Consider the following 11803-nt stretch of genomic DNA (forward strand, 5'->3'; position numbering starts at 1 on the left):
TAGAGCGTTTTACTTCACAGAGAAAACAGCACATATAATGCAAGAGCAGTGAATCAAAGCTGAACTGGCACATCAGTCACTAAACTATGATGGATGCTGATAACACACAGGCGGGGTAATAATTTTAGCTCATGTGGAAGTTTGCTTAAAATCTATACAATCGCCTGAGAGCGTTTCCTTCGTGCCCTCCTGACTCATGTACCACATTTGAATGGAGACATTTTTCTAAAGCGCATCTCCCGAGGCGCTCAAAGTATTCGTCGACATCAAAAGGTGAGAGAGTGAGTGCGGCTACAGGTGTAGAAAGACAGCAAACCACGCTGGCTACCATCCCGACCACACGCGCGCACACACACAAGCACACAGATCTTCTCACCTTCCCTTGAGTGCTGGGCCGGCATCATGATACCATAACAACACCCTCAGTCACTCGTAATGTGCTTTACAACAACACTACAGGCAGGGTGTTACACCTCCGCAGAGCAGTGTGAAACACCCCCCTCTCCTCGACACACACCAAAACACATGCACGCACACACACCTCGCTAATCGAAAGCTACTAAGCTAAGCACTGCTGACACTATTAAATCTGAACAAGGTGGCCTCAGTGAAGAAATCAGCATCATTCTCATACCTTATGGGGACATGTCAAGACTCAAGGTGATCCAAGTCTCCATGAGTCATCTGTTGTAGGTGAATTAGGCAATAAAGGACTAATCTGCACCATCATTGACTAGGGGTCTGCTGTTTGCAGCACTTGCTTAAGGGTGATAAAGATGAGGGAGTAGGAGGAGAGAAGGAAGAAGAGGAGGAGGAGGAGGGGGAGGAAGCATCTCTTCACCCTCATGATTTTAATGAGCTTTGATTCCGAGATATGTCTTGTTTTCTTCCGACTGTCGGCTGAGGCCGGCGTGAAAGCTCTCCTTTAATTATCTCAACATTGTAGAGAAGAGCGTTTTTGTTTTTTTCGCACTGAGGGATGGGCGTTCAGTTTAGAGAGGGCACCTCTAGGACTCCAGGTGTCTGCCTGGTAAGTGGCCAGGCAGGCAGCGAGGACAAAGCTGTGTTTGTTCGACGGAGGAAAAAGCAGAGAGGATGGAAATGTGTACGTAACAGTGCTTCTTCCATTGTTGCCTTACAGAATGTGCCATAATCCCCGGCAGGCTTCATCCAGAGCTGGCACGGAGGATAATATGAGCTGCCTCCTGCCTGTCCCACCTCCCTGCTCTACCTCCCCTCCCCTCAGCCCTTCTCCAGCACCTCCTCCTCCCTTCCCCCATGTCTCTGCTGCACACACACATATGGACACGCAGCCACTCGAGTGCACACACACGCTCACACCTCCCCACATGGCTCCTTAACAGGCTTGGGAATGGATTTCTTTTATTTAATGTGGTTTGGTCTGCAGCTCCAGAGGCAACCGTGAGCGAGGGCGGGCTCGCAGTTGTGCCACTCGCTCTCGTGCGTGCGCGCGCGCACACACTCAATCCAAAGGAGCCCTGCTGTGTTGGTCGCTGTTCACTGATCTCTCCCTCTTTCCCTCTGTCTTTCTCCATCTCCTATTCTCCCTCTAACTCACTCCACTCCCTCGCTCTGTCTTTCACGCAGATCCACATTCACTCTCTCCCTCCCTTTTTGCCCTCTCACTTTTTTTTTTTCATGACAGCTCACATAAGCAAGCCTCCTGGATTCCTGCGGGAGCCCCACGTTCAGTACACAGAGATTGTTCAGCCATCAGGCACATCTGCAGCATGATTAGAAAAGCAAAGGGAGCATGGTATTGGAGGCAGGAGGCCGGGGTGGCAGAGACACCCCCCACCCACCCTTCATGGCCACCAGCAGAAGCAGAAGAAGAAAACAGAGGGTTGGGATCATAGAGGGGCCTTAGCAATATCTCCTCTCTAACCAAGTGTAACATTTCACCAAGTCTCAGAGGCTGATCTCTGACTACGATTAAAAAAAAAAGGAGAGAGAGAGAGAGAGAAAGGACAAAGGCAAACGGGAGCCAGTCTCTCTTCACTGCCAAGCCACCATCCATCCGCTAGCCTGCCTCCCTCATGGAGCTGGCAAAAACTAGAGGAGAACCTGCAAACACGAGTAGCATCATTGTTTCTCCTTCTCCTTCTCTTGTTTGCTCTGCACTGCCTCTTCCAAAGAGCTACTCTTTTAATTTCCTTCCACCCTTACGCTAATAGCAGACAAGGGGGAGGGTCAATTCCCCCGTGGCGCTAGAGGCAGCACAGATGAGCCACATGACTGTGCGAGCCCCCACCAAATGCAGAGCAGCGCGAGGTGAAACGGCTAGGCAGCTAGCCCCGCTCTGTCTCCCTGTGCCTGTGGTGCTCCATCAGCCTCACTGCTCGCTGCCAAGCTCCTTTCTCCTTCACAATCCTCCTGGAATTTCGGAGGCATGTGACGATGATGATGATGGTGATGATGAAACCAGTGAGCCAAAGTGTAAACCTGCAGCCACTGTTGAGATATGAGGTAAATTCAGAGTCTCACAAAAGAGAGCCATCACTACCACCCCTTGGAACACTTTGTCTTAAAAATTGCCTTTGATTGCGAGCATAGAGGAAAAGTCAAAGAGGCATTTTATTTCCATTTCTGTGAGTGATATTGTTGCCACGAAGGTGCCGACACTGCCTCAGACAACTTCTGAGCCCCCCCGCCTTCCTTTCTCAGTTTTTTTTCCCTGCCAGTCTCCTGGTTTATTATGCATTCAGCTCATGTGTCCCTCCTGTGAGTGGCTGTTCATTTTCCACATACCATGCTTAATCCGGCCAGCTAAAACTTTGAAATAGCGGGAGCCGCAGACGCAGCCGCTACCCAAGAGGAGCCATTATGAGGTCTGGGAGAGAGAGACTGATAGCGCTGGGGGGAGGAGTGACAGGCGAGCTGCAAGATACATGGGAAGGAATTCAAAGAAGGCTGAGAGCAGAACAGGAGGGGTGTGCGTGTTTGTGTGTTCGCTGCTTTACAAGCATACACTGCGTGAGAGTAGCTGTGATAAGTTAGAGGCAGTTGTGGGTGTTTGTTAGCTTGCGTGTGTGTGTTTGAAGGAGTTGTTGGTGTGGGCAGGGGGATGGAGGACCTCCTTGTCTCCATTGTGCCAGTGACCTTTGGCCTTTTGTGACTTTGAATGAATGGGAGGAGAGAAACAGAAAGAAACAGAGAGTGAGGGATTTTAAATAGTGCATGAGCTCAACCTGCCTAGACACTGATGGACAGCGGCAACATGAGCTTTCTCTGTTTCACCAAAGGAGTCTGTGAAGACATACCATCAAACTGCCAGACCTTATAATGACCTCGCTAACATCTCCATTTGGAAATTTCATCAGCAGGAATATCGGCTTGAGAATATGTCTTAAAAATCCTGATTTATTTAATCAAAAGTCCAAAACCTGAATTAAAAAATATACGTAGGAAAACAGACCTGAATTGGAGTGATCTAGCTGGCATGGCTCATAGAAATATATTCTTTTTTAATATTTGCAGATTGTTTGATAACCTTGCTGGGCGGACTGATCCCGTGTTAACAGCTTGCTAGTATCTACAGCCATCGGTCCCTCCGGGGAGAAGCCTCTCATTCCACAAATGTGCTCAATTAAAAAGAGCATAGTGCTTAGAGAGGGCCAGTGAGAGGCCATTCCCTGCACCCGTTTGATCTGGATTTCCTAATTGGTCAATGACAACACATTACCAGACAGGCGGATGCTTGATCTGCAGAGAGGAGGCTTTTTGACTAGGGCAGTTCGACCTCTCTTCCTTTCCCTTTCGCCCCCTGCACCTTCGACGTCCTACCCGCCCCCTCCGTGACCACGCAGAGTGCGTGTGAGTCCGAGTGTCTCTGCATGTAAAAAGGGAGTATGGGTCTGACGTGTAGGAGGAGGCTGATTTAGAGGTTAGACAGCACAGGCTGCAGTAAATCCGTGTCACAAATCTTCCTTATGGAACCGTGGGGGGACACACGCGAGCATGTGATGAATCCCATGCAACACGCAGACCTCTGCCTCCCCTCCTCGGCCTCTTCTGGAGCCCACACCACACTGCTTGCGCTGCACTAATTTGCCAGATATCGTGGGCTGTTATGTTTTGATTGCCTTTGTGTAAATGAATCGGGAAGCCTCTCATTTCACGTGCAGCTGTGAAGAATTCCAATGTGTCAGGGAAGAAAAAGGAGATTCTCCAGGGAGAAAAAGACTTAGTGGAGTCTTCGATCAAGCACTGAAGACATTTATTCATTTATTCATCTTTCTTTCTTTATCCAGGCATCCTTGGATCATTTCACTCAGTGTATATTATTTCCCTATTGTGTGCGGCCCTCTTTAGGGAGTCACTACAGCATAAAAACACCAAAGGCAAACCGTATCGCATGCAAGGAGTCTCAGCGATGCAGATCAGATGCTTGCACAACAGTATGGTCTCATTTTATATAATCCTACTGCTAGCTAAAAATAGTATCAAATTAATATTGAATGTTACTGTAGGAGAGGGTGGCAGAGTTCCAGCTTATGGAAATATGCTGTCATATGGAGCGATAACAGTCTATCCTTTAACACACCCATGTGAAAAAGAAATAACTTATTAGGAATTTCCCACTGCCTCTGAAGTAAAATGTTTATGTTTCATATATAGCTCTTATACTTGTGAAAGTGGCCCCTTGTTCATACAACACAATGTTTACTTATTCATACATAATTCTTAAAATTACGTTTTTATGAGGGAAAAATGCAAAAGGAGCCCATTTCGTAAATAAATCACAGTCTTATGAGACATTAAATGGATATAAAACATAAAATTAGCTTTTAAAATCTCTTCCATACGGACATATACACTTTATATGCATAAACATCATCTACATATACACCCCTAACAAAAGAAAAAAAAAGCAACCAATTAACAAACTTTAAAATGTGAGGACCTACCGAAGTACTTAAAGCTTATGCCTGAATATAAACTCTTTATAAATAGGGCCAGTGGTCGGTCTGGAAACCCATAAGCTTCTCTGCTGACTTAGCCTCTGGGGACAACAGCCAATTTCTCGGCGCTTCCAGTGTAGCCAGCGGATATCCAGGCTAAGAGTTCCTGTTCCGGTCATTGTTTATGAATCCAGATACATTTGAAAAAAGCTAATAAAAAGCTAAATGAGAAGCAGTGATCCTGAGAGTACATTTTGGCAAGTGGAATCCCTCGTTTTGCTCTCTACACAGACCGTTTACCTCCATGCAACCAAAGACTGTTCAAACAAACTGATCAACTTAACTTGTGCCACAAAAGGATAACAAATGAAAGGCTTCTGGTAACAGAAGAGTTTGCCAACATTCGTCTGCATATTCAAATGCAGATATCACTTTATAAAGATTGGGCAATATCATAATATATCCATATCACATTTAAACATACAGGTGCAACTGCTGATCATTTAAAATTGTTATGAACTGAGAGCAAAACATCACATTTGGGAATTATGGCAACAATGAATACAGTTTTGATTGAAAGTCCAGTCAATTAATCAATTTCCCAGCAGCAGTTCACCTTAGTTTTGTAGACAGGTATGTTGTTTGGGGGTATAATTTAGCAACAACTTGTCTCTAGCTGTTGGCAAACAACAAGCTCCACATCATCCATCAGAGAAGTTGAGGTAGCTTGACAGGTGAACATAAACAAAGCTGCCTGCAGTAGCATTTCCAGAAGTGTGCGGGAAACACACAGAGACACGCACATAGCTAAAGACAAACATGCACAAAAAGACAGAGTGGGAAGGTCTGAGAGGCGGCAGCACATTGAGGAGGGAGAAAGAGAGAAGCACTGGATCAGAAAGGCTGAGGAAATGAGTGCTGCAAGAAGTGGAAAAAGCTGAGAAATTCTGTATCCTCCTGTTTCAGCTCCTGAAAACTGCTGAACCATCAGCAATTACAGGCTGGCTGGGTCATGAATCTCCCTCTGCAGTGGTCCGCTCTCTCTCTGCTGGCTGATACTGCAGAGGTGTGTGGCCCAGTCACCTGGCCAGCAACAAACATGGAGACACGAAGCTACGTGGCGCTGCAGCTCCTATTAAGACTGTGCAAATCGCGCCCACACTTTGCATCTCCTTTTTCCATGACAGCAAAGTTTACAATGTTGGCGGTGCGAGCTCACATGCAAAGCAGATGTGTTTTTTTCAGGCGCACAGGTGAGTGCGATCCACGAGTGGCGGACCAAACATTACAGGCAGCCACGGGACAAAGGCGACAGAGGGCACACGCACATATGTCCGGGCACAAGTAAAAAGTGCTGAACATATAATTAGCTGCTCCAGTAGAAATCCCAGATAGGCAGTCACTTAATTAAAATGACTAATTACGGGCAATAAAAACTTCTTTCCAAACTGCTGTCTATAATTACAAGTCACTCCTTTTCTCTGTGGCAGCGTGCTTCAATATGTGTGCGTGTGAGCTTGCAGCCGAATGTGTTTGTGTGTGTGCACGTGATTGTCGCATCTCAATGAGTCCGTTTCTGCCGCTCATTCAGCGTTAGGATCCTCGGCTAATGAGATTAGTCAATAATGGATTGAAAGCAAGCAGCCTCCCTTCCCTGACACAATGGCCGGAGAAGCCGTCCCTGTCAGTGACACGTCGATATTCACGCACGCATACACACATACACAAACACACTCACACTTCCAAACACATCTAAACAACAGGGGCCTCCTTTTTAACATACAAATTGCGTTATAATATCGAGCGGCGCCTTTTTTGAGACAGTGACGTGCCTTGCAGACCACAGACAATTCCCCAGGATTTGAATTTAAATTGGGAGTATATCTAGTCTTGATCTACAGAAAAATGGATATTCCGGACGTCACGCCGGGCCCTCGAAAGCCCCGGATCTCTTTCATCACATTAATGAAAACTCCGTAGAGAACACCGAAAGAAACCAGTCCTACTAGATCTACGACTGCTGAGTGTCTGAGCCTAGGAAGGACAAACAAGTCTTGAGAGTTGAGAACTCTTCTCTTCTCAGATAAACAAAGACATGAAACAAGCTTTAAGGCCAGCCACAGCACAAACAGAGCTCCTTTCAAATGTGCGAACAACCTGTTCGCAAGGGTAAAATAAACCTTGCACAAACACGACACAGCGAGCTGCCGCCACTGTGCAGAACCCTCGTGCATTTACAAGAGAGACTTAAAGAAAAAGGAACTTGAAAGTGCAACTCAATTGCTTTTTTTTATGTCGACAATCACAAATCTGATGTTGCATCTAGTCAAAGTTCCTTTGAATGGCACCTAGCAGTCGATAACCACAGCCGTAATTTAGATTCAGACAGATCCTTTTTCTTTGTCGGCCCTCAACTTTTATAGTTCCAGTCCAATTTACTCAGTAAAATCACTTACTATCCTGCAGTTATAATCCCATTGACGAGTGGCTGAGTTGACAAAAATGCTAATTCACTCATCTTTTTTTTCCCTTTTCTTTTTTTTTTTTTAACAATTGGCTCACACAATAAGCTTTACAGGCAGCAGAAAGTGCTCTTTTGGCAAATTTTATTAGATCCCAACTGACACTGACTTTCTGGGGCTGTTATCCATATGCCTGCAGGTTTCACTTACATGTATGTATACATATACTGTACATACTGTGTGTTAGAGCTAACCTAGCATCTAAATAAACACACACACAATCCTCACCACCATCTGCCTAACTGTGATGTATGGAAGTGTGTTTCTGCCACTGGAAAAAAAATGGAACAAAACTAAAAACACGAGAAAACTCAGCGCAACACTCAAGACAGCTACACATGATAAACTGCTTTGATATGTTATTACATTACATTTAATGTTAATTTATAAGTTAATACTATTTTTTTTTTAATTTTATAATTTATTTAGCAAATTACATTTATTAAATATATCAATAAATAGGATATAACTAAATCTATTTATACCACGCCAAATTATTTGTTCTTAATTTAGTGTTAAAAGTTATATATTGCCATTAAAAAAGCCTTAAAATTGCAGAGGATATCTGCATTTCCTGCGAAATTGAAAACTTAGTTAGCTTTTAAGTAAAAATTTAGATATATGCAACTCAGAATTTCAAATTACTGGCCTGAAATTTTGACTTATGGATGGCAATTGCTTTTCTTTTCTCTCTTTTTTTTAAACTGGTTGAAACAGCTTCCTTAGAGATGCTACTGTGCTACATGTGCTGCGACAGAGCTAATAGGGTAAGGTACTCTAGTGGATAAACGACTTCCAAACAACTCAAAATATGTTTTATCTCTGTAAATAAAAGATTTTAATCAACATAAACACTATCTGTCACATCTGTGGGACACTGAACTAGCCTTGGGCTATATGCACGCTGCCCTGTGATTGGTAGATTGTGTTAGAGCTTTGCATAGCCTGTGTGTAAAATGTGTTCACACCATTTAAGGCTGAAAAATGTTATTTAGACTATTTTATCTACATTTTATTCAGAAATGATGTATATGTATGCTCACGTATAAGGCAGAGTATGTAGCCGAAATAAAAAGGCCAATGCATTAAAGCAATTAACATTTCATAAAACACATATGTGTGCAATTTGCAGTGTAATTTGCTAGGGTGATACAATGGTATATAAATGTCGCAGACAGTATAATAACTAAACCGACACCCCTGTATGTAATATCCAGACTGGTTTATGTGGCACTGTGGTGTGTTAGTGTTCCTGTCATGCAGCCTCCCTGCCTGGGGTCAGCACGGCGCTACAAAAGGTCAACCTCCTAGTAATTTGTTTCGCCGCCGCCCCATCACCGACCAAACACAGGGCATCGTATCAGGTAAACCAATTATTATCTGACATGAATCGGAGAGCAGAGAGGTCCCATACAACCGTTTCCTCTATTATTAGCAAAATGTCTCTTTCTTCCAGCAAAAAGGCGCCTTGTCTCTGATTCCCAGCATGTCTTTGCAGCTACTTATCAGCTGCCAAGTGACTCATTTACCTGCAATGTGCAATTCTGTGTGAGATTTAAAGGTAATTTAACCTACATTCAAGACGAGAAAAGAAATTAAGCGATGCCGTTTCTCTCGCTCTCGTTTTACCTCCCTCTTCCTGTCTCCAAAGCATAAACAGCAGTCAAAACTGAGAGCTTTCTCCTGCTTAGTATTCAGCTCTAATTCTCCTGGGTGGACACCCCACTGTGTAGACAATCTGCATTTTGATTGGTGTACACTGGAAGTTTCCGCAAGGCTCTTTAAAAAGCCGCTACGTTGGAAAACAACATAGGACAGCCATTTAGAGATGCATTTCTAAGAATATTTAGCAGATTGTTCAGTGGGAATAGCAAATAACTTGGCGAGATTTATCTTGTTTCATTAAACAGAACCAGCACTGACACGAGGATATGATCTGAAACCGATCATTTGTTGCGCCGCGACTGTGTTGGCCAACATGAAAATGCCAGCGATATATAACCCTTTCAGAGAGTCATTTGTACAATCTCTCCATTAGGAGCCACTTTGTTCCTGTAGCCCCTCTGGCCTCAAACCAGGCTTCAGCCTCCGATGGCTGTAGTCATGGCAACTGCCTTCATTGTACACTTGCAAATAATGAAGACAATGTGTTTTCCATTTAGAAGAGCTTTTTTTAGTGCACAAAGATATGGAGAGTCCATCCTGACTGTTTCATTAAGGGGGCTTAATAACGCAATTCCTTCTGCTGGCTAAACTGTGCGAGCTGAATCACAGATTAAATTGGCCTGGTGGGACGCGAGTCAATACCGATGTTCACGATTTGATGTTCGACAGCTAAACTTGGAAAAGTTGTTTTTCTTTCTGGCCTCGGTGGACACGAGCGTAGTAAGAAGAAACATCAAAGAACAGAGGAGCGCCACAGGCAAATAAATTTGTATCTTGATCACACAAAGTGAAAAAAAAAAGTACTAGAGAGGCAGGCAAATGAAAAGTAGAAGAATTGCCTCTCGCAGGTATTTGATACCCTGTTGATTTTAGCTGACTTTAAGCAGTTTAGGCTGTTTTGAAACTTTTTACATGATTCTTCAAGTTTCACAAAATCTGGAACTTATTTTCATGTTTTAACCAACAGCTCTGTTAACAATCATTTCATAAATTTCCCAGAAACCAATACCTGCTGACATCTACAGTAGCTTTCTTAAATGATCTCTCAACTTTGTCACTTTATTTTGAGAATTCACAACTGCTAAATAGTGCCACAAGGTGGTGCCTCATTCCAGTTTGTTTAGTTGAGGTGGCACTGAGAGTTGTAAACAGGCACCACGCTAGATTCTGACTATGCATGACTAGCAACTGTACCGATCAGAGATCTGGCAATGTATGATTGATATTCAGCACCATAAAAAGATAGAAGAAGAAAAAGAAAGCAGTGTGGAAGTTTCCTTATCTGTTTGGGTAAAGATCACAAGCTAAAAAAATAGCGCCAGTGCTCAAGCTAGGCAGCAGACCAGCACATTGCTAGTTAACACTAGAACAGGGTCATTTTGAGCCCTTGGCATTTTAGTGCTCATGTAACACTGTTAAAATAAAAGCCTCTCATTTCATTTTTTATGACTTTTCCCAAAAGGTTTTATTCATAATTCGCACACAGTGAATATTGGGGTGTGTGGAATAAAAAGAAAAAAACCCCAAAACATTATAACCACTTATACCTAGAACCACAGAGAGAATCATTTAGACATCCATCAACGTTTGATGTGCCTGCTTGCCTAGCAACACGTATTGTTTACACACATTTTGTGTGATGGCTGCTATAAAATGAGACCGATCTAGCTAGATGTGATTGATAGATAAATATATATAATCAGTGCAGGGTTGGGCAGGTCAGGGATGGGCTGTTGAGCCATGGCAGAGTGGGGAAGAGTGTATGACAGGACGCGTGGGGAACTGGGCGGGTTGCTGGCAGAGCAGCAGGGGAACCATAGCTGAACTGGGCCAGAGTGTGGAGAACTAATTGGAGCAAAAGAAAGAATTAAATCTGGGTTTCAGGCCTAAATTATTCAGACATGTTAGGTATTGTGTTGCTTATTATACTCGTTATTTTATATTCCATTCTAATATATACAGACCTCCTAAAACTTAATATTAAGGTCTGACCTTTTAGAGGCTAACAGGCGTCTATTTCATCTGATTTCTACATTTAGGTCTTTTACCCTAATGGGATATTTAGAATTAGAAGGAGGTGGTGGGTGCAGGGGATGTTGCTCTTAACACACAACACAGCAAATTTATCCCCAGTTCTTGATTGTTGGACTGATAGATACGAGTTGGGTGATGGCTGGTGCAGCTCTCGTAGCTGAACTACTTTAAAAAAGTCAGTTTTCTTCAGATATTTTTAATTAAGATACAACATCTTAAATGCAACACCTGTTTTCTCGTATCTCTAAATAAAGTAATTGGGATTTTTTTTTTAAACTTGTTTCATGATGCAGCAGGTTTTTCAGACCTTGCTGCAGAAACGTTGCTGGTTTAAAACCTCTCACAGTTTTTGAAGATACTGTTACCATAGTCATCACAACAGACACAGTGGCCAAAGCTGTGGAAATACACCCAAGTTGTAATAATTAGGAATAGTCCTTTAACTAAGCACTTCCTGCATTAATGTTACTGCTGAAAACAGTAGCAAAAACTCAACAAGCATAACTAATTTTCAGACGCAAAATCCAAATCGGGAACAACGGGCATGCTTGTAAATTAGTGTTAGTTTTGTGAACATGTGCAAACACACACACACACACACACACACACACACACACACACACACACACACACACACACACACACACACACACACACACA

At 43.4% G+C, this 11803-nt stretch overlaps 1 protein-coding gene across 3 annotated transcripts in view; it reads right to left on the reverse strand.

Annotated features, from left to right (window-relative positions):
- The window catches only part of LOC102310819 (zinc finger MIZ domain-containing protein 1), a 109201-nt gene that overhangs the window by 42894 nt on the left and 54504 nt on the right, over nt 1-11803 (reverse strand). The window lies entirely within an intron of this gene.

This window comes from Haplochromis burtoni, unplaced genomic scaffold (genome assembly GCF_018398535.1).
Source record: "Haplochromis burtoni strain Fernald_Lab_line unplaced genomic scaffold, NCSU_Asbu1 Contig_37, whole genome shotgun sequence".
Taxonomy (NCBI): Eukaryota; Metazoa; Chordata; class Actinopteri; order Cichliformes; family Cichlidae; genus Haplochromis; species Haplochromis burtoni.